Raw genomic sequence first — 11435 nt, 5'->3', positions numbered from 1 at the left:
TGCTCTACTCTTAACCATTCCCATGAGACTCAGAGAGATACAGCACTGCCAGACCCCAAAAACCACAGGCATGGTGCTGATGCCAAGCAAAAAACACTCCTATCAGGGCTGATGGAAGAGCCTTCCAACATCATTTCTGAGTGAATGGGGTGGTTTAGGGAAGGTGCTGTGGTCACAGGCAAATGGTTTTGGCAGCACCCAAAGTACAGCAGCCATACGGAGAGGAGCACCAACGAGATGCAGTGCTCAGGGCTGCACCACGGGAATTTGGGAAAGTTGGAAGTTTGGGGAAGTCGGTACTTCTGCAAGTGAAACACTTCTTTCCCTACAATAATGGGATTAATGAAGAGATTAAGCTGCGCCTGGAGCTGCTGCCAGCTGTAGGTATGGGAAATCAGAGAGGGTTGGGGATGCTGCTCTGCCTAGGCAGGAGGAGAGGAGCTCTGGTGGCTGGAGCAGAGGCCTTGCACAGCAGGGAGCTGCAATGGGGATGAGCAGGAGGCTAGTGGAAAGGAAATGCCAGTGATTAGGCTACAGCAGATGTGGAAATGCTGGAATTATGATGGAGGATGGGATGAAGATACCCACTCAGGGCCAGTGCTTGTCAGTGTAGTGCTGTAACACCACAGACCTGAGCACCAGCTCCCACCCAGGTACCGATTCCAATCACAGCACTCTAGCAGAAGGGCTGGTAGAGGAAGCAATAACAGCAAAACACAATAAAACTGTAGTGAAAAATAATTAAAAGACAGCTGCCGGCATGGGGATGAGTAGGAATACAGGGAGGGAGGCTGTTACAGTGCTACCTAAGGGAGGCAACGAGGAGCAGTGCTGGTGGTGGTAATGGGGCTGCTGGAGACCACGGGGTGTCTGGATGGAGGCACAGATCTTGGAATTGTAATGGGAATAATTATGACTCTAATGGGGAGGTAATAAAGATAATGGTATCGTAATTGAGGAGGGGATAGCTGGAGAGGAGGAGGCGCAGATAACAGCCTTGTAAAGGAGATGATAAGAAAGATAATGGATGGTAATGGAGTTGTTGTTAAAGGTAATGGAGTTATAATGAGGTGACGACTGCAGCAGGTAGAAGGGATGGTTGGTTTAACGAGGACCATGATGCAGAGATGACTATATTTCTAATTGGCTGTGACAGGCAGTGGTGGAGGTGACCGGGAGGCTAATATCAACTGAAGGGGTCAACCACTAAGACAAACACAGACATGCAAAGAGCACGGCAGAACTGTGGTCCCTGGGGACACAGTGCAGAGGTGATGGGCAGCGGGGATGCTGTGCTGTAGTATGAGGAAAAGGGCAGAAGAGACGGAAAACAAGCCCTGAGCAAACCCTGAGGTTTTCTTCAGGTTTCTGAACCCAAGAGACGGGGATGGAGGGCAGCCCATGGCAGGGATGAAGATGAGGAGCACCTGCAGCGGAGATGACAGTGACTGGGACGAGCCAGTGGCTGCTGGGCAGGGATGGTCCCTGTGGGCTGCACTGTGTGGCAGTGACTGGCTGGGACAGACACATGAGTGAGCTCATCGGCTTGCAGCGATGCTGGCACAACTGCAGGGAATGAGGCAGAGCATCTGATTCACCCACCTCCTCCTGAAGCTCAGCACAAGGTCCCCAGCCCTTCCTTCAGTCACATTAATGGCCATTTTTGAGTTCCAGCAGGTGATTTCTTGTGCAGCCCCACCATGATGCTCCCAGACCACTCCTGCAGGACTTGGAGAAACCCTGCACGCCCCAGAGGTTGGATTAGCTCTGTGAAGGCAGCTCGGGGCATGCCCTGCTGCCATGAGCACACTTGACTCTAAATGCCCTGGAGGATGTTCTCCTCCAGGCTGGTTTGAAGCCTGTCCTAATGAGCTGGATGGGAGGGAGGGCTGAAGCTCAGCCCACACAGGGTTCCTGCACTGCGACTCTTGGCTCTCCTCCATTCAAGAAGCAAAGAGCTTGGGCTCTCCTTAGCTCTCGTTCTCCTTCCCATGCACTTAGAAAGTAGTTTTCCACAGCCATTAAACTGATGGCTTATTGGAGTGTGTTCTGCTTGTATCTGTGCATCTGCTCTCCTCATTGCTGGGTCCCTGTTTTCATTTCCCTTTCTCTGCAACTCCTTTAGGGCCTCATATCCACCAGGTCTCTCAGCCACCTTCCTCTTGTCCCTCTGCATCGAGATGGCTTGTTTAGGTGCTTCTAATGCAGTCGTTTTAGGTAATTGCCAGCTTCCCTGCTCTCTTCATCCCTCAGATTATCTTCCCTAGAGATGTCACCTACCAGTTCCCAGAGATTTTTTGCAGACCATTATCCTCATTCTGCTGTTCTCGCTCCCCTTCTCTTGGCACTGTGCACTCCATTATTTTGTGATTTATTTCCTGAAATTACGGCCTACTTTTTTTTTCCCCCCCCCAAGCAGTTCTTGTTTATTAGCCCAAATCAAAGCCAGAGTAGCAGCTTCTCCAGTAGCTCTTCCCAAATCATTGGAAATGAGATGTTATCCTCATACACCCTAAGAATGGAACAACTCCATGCTGCTGTATCACTTTCCCATGAGGTGTTGGTGGATTTGAAGGTTCCATTACCAACAGGTAATGATAGACCCGGGGTTTGAAAAGTCCCCTTTACCCACCTACCTCCCCATGCTGACTCTCTTGAGGGCTGGTACACATCCAAGTCATCCGCTCCCAATTCCTTGCTAAACTTTAGAAGAAAGTCCCATTCTTTCTTGCCATTTGCTGGTATTTTCTAGGCAGTGCCTCCTCCCTTTATCATCAAGCCAGCATGACTACAATGCTATAACCTTTGTAGTTGTGCTTCTGCTTTTAAGGGGTACAATTTGGTGAGTTGAAAGTGGCATCTGCCTGGGAAAGGGAGAAGCATCCTTTAAGTGCCTCAAGCACCTGTGAAGGAAAGGAAAGAGCTAACAACTAAAGAAAAGTCAAGGTGAAGAGCTAGAAAGAAAAGAACTAAGGAGATTGCCTCTGAGATAACCTAAAGGTTTACTTCCACTTACAGATGTGGCTTTTTTTTTTTTTTTCGCTTTGGTCTTAATCAGCTTCTCAATAGAAAAACTTGAAGTCGAATTAACCCAGCACACCAAAGGACAAAGCAATTGCAGGTCCCCTGGCTGGTTGCCAGATCAAACTCCACTATATACAGTAACAAAAAAACAAAGGGGAAAAAAGTAAAAAAAAGAAAAAGGAACACTGAACTACAACAGGTCTCCCAAAGGGAAAACAGGCAGTGAGGGTGAAGAAAAGGAGGGGAAATTGGAAGAGAAAGTTGGCCTGGCTCCAGGGCTGACTTGCACATAGATCCTTTAATGGCCAACCAGTTGTGGCTGCCCTGGGAAGTTGGTGAAAAACTCCCATTGGTGTCATCACCAGAGGCTCCAATCTTGGTAAATAATGATGAATTGTGAGCAGTGTCACACAGTGAAAATCAAGGAGAGAAATAGTGCCTTAAAGAGGAGTTACAGCAGCCAGCTCTCACCCCTGAGGTGCTGCTTGAATAGAGGAATTAGGATGTCTCATGTTTCCAGTACAGGGCTGGCCAGAATGCTCAGAGCTCCTTGCAGAGAGTTCAGAACATCTGCTTGTCAGTGTGGAACAGAGCTGCTCAATGGAAGGAAACAATAATAATAAAAAAAATGAAGAAGCAAAATGCAGCATCCAAGTTAAGGGCAATTCCATGGGGTGTGGGCTGACCTCTCCTTTCACTTGGGTATCAGCATCTGGGCACAAGCTCAGGAAGTTCTTAGAATTACCAGAGAGAGAATAAGAGAATAAAATAACTGAATGAGATCAACTCCCCAGCATGCAAGATATGTTACTGGTGTTACCTTGGCTGTTGTCAATGCCCACATATCAGCAAACGTGCTTCAGGTTCCTGAGAAACAGTGCCCTGCGGGCAGGAGCATAATCAATCAGTATATGGAGTATAATCAATGAATATGCAGATGCTATAATTAAGAAATATACAAGAAAGTTAGGCTAAACAGATTATCACACTAAAGAAGAATGGATAGAAAACTTACCCCTGTCCTAGGCTTACTGAGAAGACTCCAAGAAGAGTGATCTCCAAAAGAGATCCTTCCCCACCGTAGCCAGCTCTTACATGAGTCTAGGAGAGGTGGAGCCAGGCTTCCACCTGGTACACAGATGAATTGCCCTCACCTGTGCTCCCAGGGCTGACTCATTGCTCTCCTCAGGTGGTCAATCAGAGGTTCAGGCCATAGAGCAGGTCTTGCAAGATGTGTTAGCAATGCAGCTAGCAGCATTGCCCTGCAACTTGTAGGATTTAACAGCTTAGGATACTCCTTCTAAGAGTGGTTTTAACTAGCCAATTACATTTTTTTATGGTAGGGTGGATAACTCTCTCAATTTCATAGCGCGATCCACAGAAAGTCATTTTCTATTAAGCTCTCTATTGCTTTCAAGGGGGCAAAAAAAGCAAAAAAATGCAACCGAAGTTACATTTTCCTAAAGTTTTATGGTGTTTTGTTATTTTTGTTTTTGTTTTTTAACTTCTTAGTGTAAGTCTCGCAGGGATTCATATGTCAGACTCTCCACTTCTGGCATCCATGGTTGTTTGGTTGGGAGTGACTTTGGGGTACGTTGCAGCCCCACAGCTCATCTTGGAGGCTCCAGGTGTGGCTGGGAGCCAGCTTTGGGCTGTACCTCAAGGTTTCAGCCCAGGGTTTGTTAGGTAAAACAGCACAGGGGTTTTCGTGGTTCCAGGCCATGACTGTGGATAAGCAGTGGGGAAAATCAGCTTCCATTCAAAAACTGGGAATCCAAAAATCTCCTACAGGCACAGGCTGCTGCCAGCCCCAGTGCTCCTCTCACCTTTGGGAATGATACTGCCTAAGGCATCCATGATGCTGCTGCCTTCATGCTGATTTGTTGCTGACCTTGTCAACATTAGAAATTGGCTCTTTCAGGCTCAGAGGAGGTGTGCTCAGCCCCTGCAAAGGGCTGAGCATCCCTCGGCTCATGTTGCACATCTATGCACGTGTTTGGTCCTCATTTTGTCATGTCTTTGGGGGATGGAGCTGGTATTCCACGGTGGGAACAAAAAGTTGCTGCTGATGGCCCCGAGATGTCTTCTTCCTTGGCAGAGAGAAGAACAGGAGAGAGCAACGGGCCTGGATGCCAGCCCAGGCAGAGTCAGCATTTGGGTGTGCAGAAGCTCTAACATGACACCATCAGAACTGGGACTTAAAATATAACAAACTAAAGCCATGTTCTCAGCCCCAAGCTGTCCCTGAGCCCCATGGAGGACAAAACCATCCCGTCTCCATCGCAGTGACCAGGAGGTTGCAAATGAATCTTTGGGTCCTATTTTCCTGCAGGTTTTTTGCAGGCTCAGAGGGCTGCCCCCAGCAGCACAGTGCTGCCTGCCAGCCCCTTGGGGGCTTTGGCAACCAGTAGCTTTTTATGGATATTTGAGCTTTGATGGAAGCTGGGGAGCTCCTGGATGCAGCCATCCACCACAGCGTCTCTCCTGCCCTGACCTCTGTCCTGTTTGCTGTGTGTAATAAGACAGGAGAGCAGCAGGCCATATCAGTGAGTAGGTTGGGTTTGCTGAATCTGACCAGCTGTTCTGCTCCCAGCTGGCATCAGGGGCTGTTTGCTCCCACGTTCCTGCAACCAAAAATCCCTGCCTTTCACACCTTTGTGCTCCAGCTCCATGCATACTTTTGGCTCTTCCCACAGTGCTGTAATTGCTGTCCAAGAGATCTCATTGCTCAGGTCAGCAAGCCCTGCACAGAAGATCACAGTGCATCACTTACCACTATTTATCCATCCACTGGAACAAAAGGGGAGGAGGGCAGCAAGAAAGTGTGCTTCAGATGGCTGTGGCTAATTTGGGCTTTGAAATGATAAGACTCACAAATTCAGAGAAACAAGAGGTGCTGAACTAGCCTTCTCTGAGCAGGAAAGGGCAACTGCACATATGTGCGTGTGGGTGCTGGGTACTGAGGGAGAGGAGGGAACTGAGCCAGCAAGGCATATGGCACATCACTGCCACACAACCAAAGTATAACCTTAAAATTGATTTTAAGTGCAGGCTTGTAAACAGTCCAACCCAGCTCTCATGGTGCTAGGGGGAGAATTTCAGTGAGCAGTATCAAGCTGGATCCCACAAAACCTGACAGACCGGCAGGCGTGCTTCCAAGCTCCCATGCCCTGCACCAGCTCCAAGCTCAGCAAAATTACATTATGCGTTTATATCCACTCCTTAACGAGGTACTTGCTTATTATAGGGCAATAAAAACCCAGCCTGGCTTGGGTCCTCAGTGCCAGCCCACACTGAGGCACCGCTGTTTCCCAAGCATCTTGGTTTTCCCTGCAGGGCAAAGCACTGGGATTGTTTCTTGTTCCTTCAGGGGGATGTAGATAGGTGGGTTTCCCACTCTCTCTTGAGGCAGTGTCAGGAAAGAAACAGGGAGCCCATGTGGGTATACAGCAGGGAATGGGGGCCTGCTTGAGGCCAAAGAATAGGAGAGCAGCCCTGGATCTGGGGCAGCCACGAGCATCCCAGTGCAAAGCCAGGGCTGCCACCTCCTCTCTGTACACATGCATGCAGCTCATCTGAGGCAGAAAAAAAATAAATAAAACAGATTAACCTATCTGACAGTACAGCCAGGATGTGTCAAAACCAGCCTGGCTGGCTGGCTCGGAAAAAAAAGTGGTTATTACTGCAAACTCTATATACATTATTTATCAAATGAAGTCTCTGCAGCAGGTCCACGATTCATTTCCCTGCTCCGGTTGTCTTCTCAATGGTAGAAACCAGCCCGAGCCCTGCAGTAGGTCTGGGGGTGAGCATCTCACCGCCCTTCTAAAACACTGGGCTCTGCAGAGGGGATGCATTGTGCCCAAGCAGTGCCTTCTGGACATGCATCCGGCTTCTGGATGCACATGTGGATGTGTTGCACACATTAATTTGCATCGTTACCAGGCAGGGGCAGCGGTTGGCAGTGCTTTGGAGGAGCTGGGATGGGAGCATCCCAGGCTGGGTAATTCGCATCCACTGCAGCTATGCACACAGCTCTGAGGAGGAGCAGGACGGCTCACGCACTAATGAAACATGACAGCAAGCAGCAGATACACGAGCACGAGGCTTTGCTGCCTTTCCTGGAGCTGTGTGCTGAGAGCAAACAGGGAAAAATAAAACCCATGCACGTGGCTGAGAGGGACCCAAAGCCAGTGCTGTTCAGGTGGGGTGAATTCGCTAGAGATCTGGGCCCTTGGGATGGATTTTCTCCTTGCTGGAAGATGCCCACGTGATCCTGCACCTTACATCCATGAGTCCTGTGCAAGGATGGACAAAGGGAGGAATGCCAGGAACAGGAATGGGAAAAGCCACGATTGATGGAGAGGGAAAGAGCAGGATAGAAACTGCTCGTTTAAGTGATGCTTCACCAGGTCCCCACAGCCCACACCCAGCTCCTGCTATGCAGGTGCTAAACGTAGCCGTAATTAGAAAGCAATCTCACAGTCATTTGCACCTGAAGTCCATTTAGGATGGGCAAAAAAGCAGAGTACTGAAGGAAAAGCAGAACTGGGTTAGCATGGGTATGGGAACAGCTAAAAGCCTGTTGGCATGGTTGGACCTAGCAGCAGTTTACAACATATCCCTGTGGGACACAGCCCCATCCAACAGCCCCTACCATGCAGGTCCTCCATCACCCTCCAAAATTAGTGACCAGTGCCCATGCTGAAGATAAAAATAACCTCATATTTATTTTTGCTCTTTAACTACAGTTTTCTTATAGATTAAGTGCTACTATGTAATTAGAGAGGATTTAGAGGCTGTTTGTGCCCCACGATGCTCTGCAATTATGGTTAATTCCTCCTTTATGGCTTCAGAGCATCACCAGCACAGTTCTAGGGCCGGAAGAGCTGCATGCGGAGGTGAGAGGTAGAGCTGGTGGCTGTGACACTACAGATGGGATTGCCAGAACCTCTTTCTTCATAAACTTGGGCATTTCTGGGGGAAAAGGGTCTGCAGAGCAGAGAGCAGAGCACTGCATACAGCACTGCAAGTCACCATGTCAAGCATCACCTGAGGATGCTGTGGGGTCACACAGGTCAGATTCAGGCTCCATCTGTCCACGTATCAAGGAAAAGAGCTCATCTTGAAACTTTGCTCTCAAACTTTCCCATGGGAACATATAGAGGCTACTGATATATGCCGCAAAAATTCAATAAAGAAGCGTGTAATGAAAGAAAGATATAATGTAGGCTGCGATCACAAAGGCATACATGAATTATTAAGCCTGCCGAATTTACAGGCAGCTTGGGGAACTATAGATTTCTTTCTCCATGTATAGTTAGGGAACTGCTGTTTAAAGCAGAAGAGTATTTCATCCTTAACCACACAATTAGTCAGTGGGGGAAAAGCACTCGCTCTACAGGTACCCATGTCACAAGAGCCAACGGGTCCTGGAGGCACCTGACATGTTCAACCTGTTTTTGCACAGGGATGCTGTTGGGTTTTTTAAGCCTGAAATCATCTCCAGCAAGATGCTCCCCAAAACCAAGTGGTTTTGCAGCTGTGCCGTACCCACATCCATCGCATGGTTTGGGCTTGTCAAGGCCATATTTACAGGCAATAAACAAAGGGCTGCAGATGCTGCTCAGGGCCACAGACATCTATAATTCAGGTGGATGCACTGCAGGATGTATCTTGGCTTTTCGCTTCCTCCCTTTGCAGGCCCCCAGGACACAAATCCTGGGTGAAGGGAGGACATCTGGGAGGTAGAGCGCTTTGCCGCTTCTGGAAACAGCACTCCAGTGTTTTTCTCAGTTTCAGATTGTCTCTTTTTATTGAGCCCCATGCACATAAACAGCAGCAGATTGATCATCTCACATATCCCCAAAGTTGAAGCACTTGATGCCTGCCAAACTTGAATTTGAACTTTAATTCACATTGGGCAGGCCCCAGATTCGCCCACAAACCTGTTGTTAATGCAGCCTCTTGGTAGCTTTCAGAAAAAAAGCTCCTTGGTAGCTTTCAGAAATACCTGTAACCCCAAAATGCATCCATGGTCCTGTTTATAATACTAAAAGAAAACAAAGAGAGAGATCCCTTAGCACTGTGCCATGGGGAAGCAACCCCGCTGCCGTATCTCCACTGCCCAAAGTCACTCTGTGGGGTGGACAGAGTGGTGATGCTACCATTCATCATCCAAGAAATGAGGACTGGGCAGTAACCCATAGGCACCTGCTCTGATGGAGATCTGGGGGAGGACTTTATTTCATTCCTACCACCTAAGCTGCTCTGTGATGATGTTGCTTTGAAGCTCTGGCCCAGCTCCATGCTGCTGGCTTGCAGCCACAATTCCTTCCCCACTGAACACGCACAAAAAATAAAAGCAGGGAGAGAGGCCAAGGAGTTCACGCTGAGCCTTGCATGCCAGTGAGTCAATCAAAGGCAGGAAGTGCTAATTAGTCCCCCTGCCTCCCCCTACGCCTGGCCTATCTGTCAGCTGGGGACAAGAAGAGTCAGCCAGGGCCATGAAGGAGCTGCGGAGGAGCCTGGGGTAGACGAAGACCTGGGGCTGCTGGGAGGCACTGCATGCAGCCCCACTGAGCCAGGCTGGGTCATGGGTTGTTGGTTAATTCCATATATCATCTCTACCACAGTTAGTTACCTCAAGATACCTTTCTCCATGGTGGTCCATTTACCTGAGTTAATTATCAGGTCTTCCTTGAAGGGATATATTTCCCTCATGGCTGACGAGTGCCATCACCATAGGGTGAAAGGCTGTGTCCTTTTTCCAATTGCTTTGTCAATGCCACTTTCCATAGAAAGAGGTCCCAGCTGCTTGGCTTCACTGCCCACTAAGACCAGACTACTGGTTCTACAGTCCCAGCACTGGAGCATCCAGGTGGCAGCATAGTCAACATTAGGAGTCAGATGGTTTCTGTCTCTTCCTCATCTTCCACCCTTCGTGATGGCCAGCAAGCCAAGTGGATCCTCCATCATCCTCCATATTTGGTATGGAGGATGATGGCTGAAATATAAATATGGAAAGAACTGGCAGGTGGATTGTATCACACACCCGCAAACTCACCATGTGCTTATAATGGTGGAAGCAACCACTACTGGCTGCAAACATATCCCATACCACATGCCACCCCCCATCTGAAAGGTGCAGAGGTCACTCCACCTTGGAGAAATTTCATATATTTGCTTTGCTTGAAATCACAAAGAAAGAGAGAGAGAAAGCCTAGCAAAGCTCCATGTGCCTGCTCAGAAGAGAGGTAGGCATTGAGCACAGAGCCAGGAAGAAATGTGCAGGAGGAACACTGCAGTAATATGGGATAATAACCCTGCAAAGACTGAGAGGCGGCTGAATAGCTGTATTTCCTGTAGTACCGTGGTATTGTAAGAGAAAACCAGTAAACAAATATTTTCACTGAGAAGCTGGGAAAGAGGGAGAGGCATGATTGTCCCTCAAAGAAGAGCATTAGAACAGGGGGATAGCAGTGAGAGAGGGGAGCTGCTCAAGATTATGGCCCTTGCAGACAGCAGTAGAGTCAGATCACAGCCAAGCAGCACACCACTGTTCTCTCCCATCTCCAAAAACCCAAGCTTCATGACCTGAAGGAGACTGACCCTGCACGAGGACACTGGCTGTCTTGTCCCAATGGGACCAGATTTTGTCCATCCCTCTCCCAGGGCAAAAGGCACTCCTAGGAAAAAAAAAGATACTGTGAAAGTCCCTTTGGCTAACCCCATCCATACTGGGTCTCTCCAAAAGATGAGAGCAATGCAATTGCAGTCCCAGTCTCACCTGCTCACTAGCTCTATCCTGGGATGGGTCGGGCAGTGATTCCTCATGGCAAACCTGTTGATGTCCATCACTGGTCAGCAGACAGTAGTCCCAGCAAAAGTAATGGGACCGAACCCATCCCCAGAACAAGTGAGCTGACACTGGTGGTTTTTGGCTGCAGATAATCGTGTCCTTGGAGCCCAGATTGGTACCTGGGGGCTTGCAATTGATATAGAAGTGAGAAGTTATTTATTTTCAAATCAAGGCAACTTTAACCTGTAATCCAGAGCATGGGTAGGAGGTGAAGCCACTTCATCACAAGGGATTTGTCTGCGCAGACCTAAAGGAGCTCAAGCCTGTGTGCTGTAATTTAACGGTGTTTTGAGTTGAGGCTGCTGTTCCTATAGCTACTAGAGGAAGCTTAGCAACCTCAGGCTCAGCTCCTGGAGCACCATTTGTGCTCGTGGAGGGGTCCAGAGAAAAGTAGGGATGTGGCATTTTCATCCATGCATTGTCACCACCCACACATTGCTGGCACCCACGATTTAACCTCTTATGCCCTATGGTCTGTGCTGATGTTGCACTGATTGCAGTAGCCATATGGGGTATTTCTGCTGGAAACAGAAGCACGTGGGGCTTTGTT

At 48.7% G+C, this 11435-nt stretch overlaps 1 long non-coding RNA gene across 1 annotated transcript; it reads right to left on the bottom strand.

Annotated features, from left to right (window-relative positions):
- Positions 1–947: 947 nt before the first annotated feature.
- LOC122181515 lies at positions 948–4119 on the bottom strand. Its single transcript, XR_006179454.1, has 3 exons — positions 4040–4119; positions 3845–3906; positions 948–2903 (listed from the first exon to the last, which is right to left on the bottom strand). It is a non-coding gene; the product is annotated as an uncharacterized LOC122181515 (long non-coding RNA).
- Positions 4120–11435: the final 7316 nt, after the last annotated feature.

This window comes from Lagopus leucura, unplaced genomic scaffold (genome assembly GCF_019238085.1).
Source record: "Lagopus leucura isolate 7727_CA_CO unplaced genomic scaffold, USGS_WTPT01 Super-Scaffold_100009, whole genome shotgun sequence".
Taxonomy (NCBI): domain Eukaryota; kingdom Metazoa; phylum Chordata; class Aves; order Galliformes; family Phasianidae; genus Lagopus; species Lagopus leucura.
This window is presented reverse-complemented; position numbering and strand designations above follow the sequence as displayed.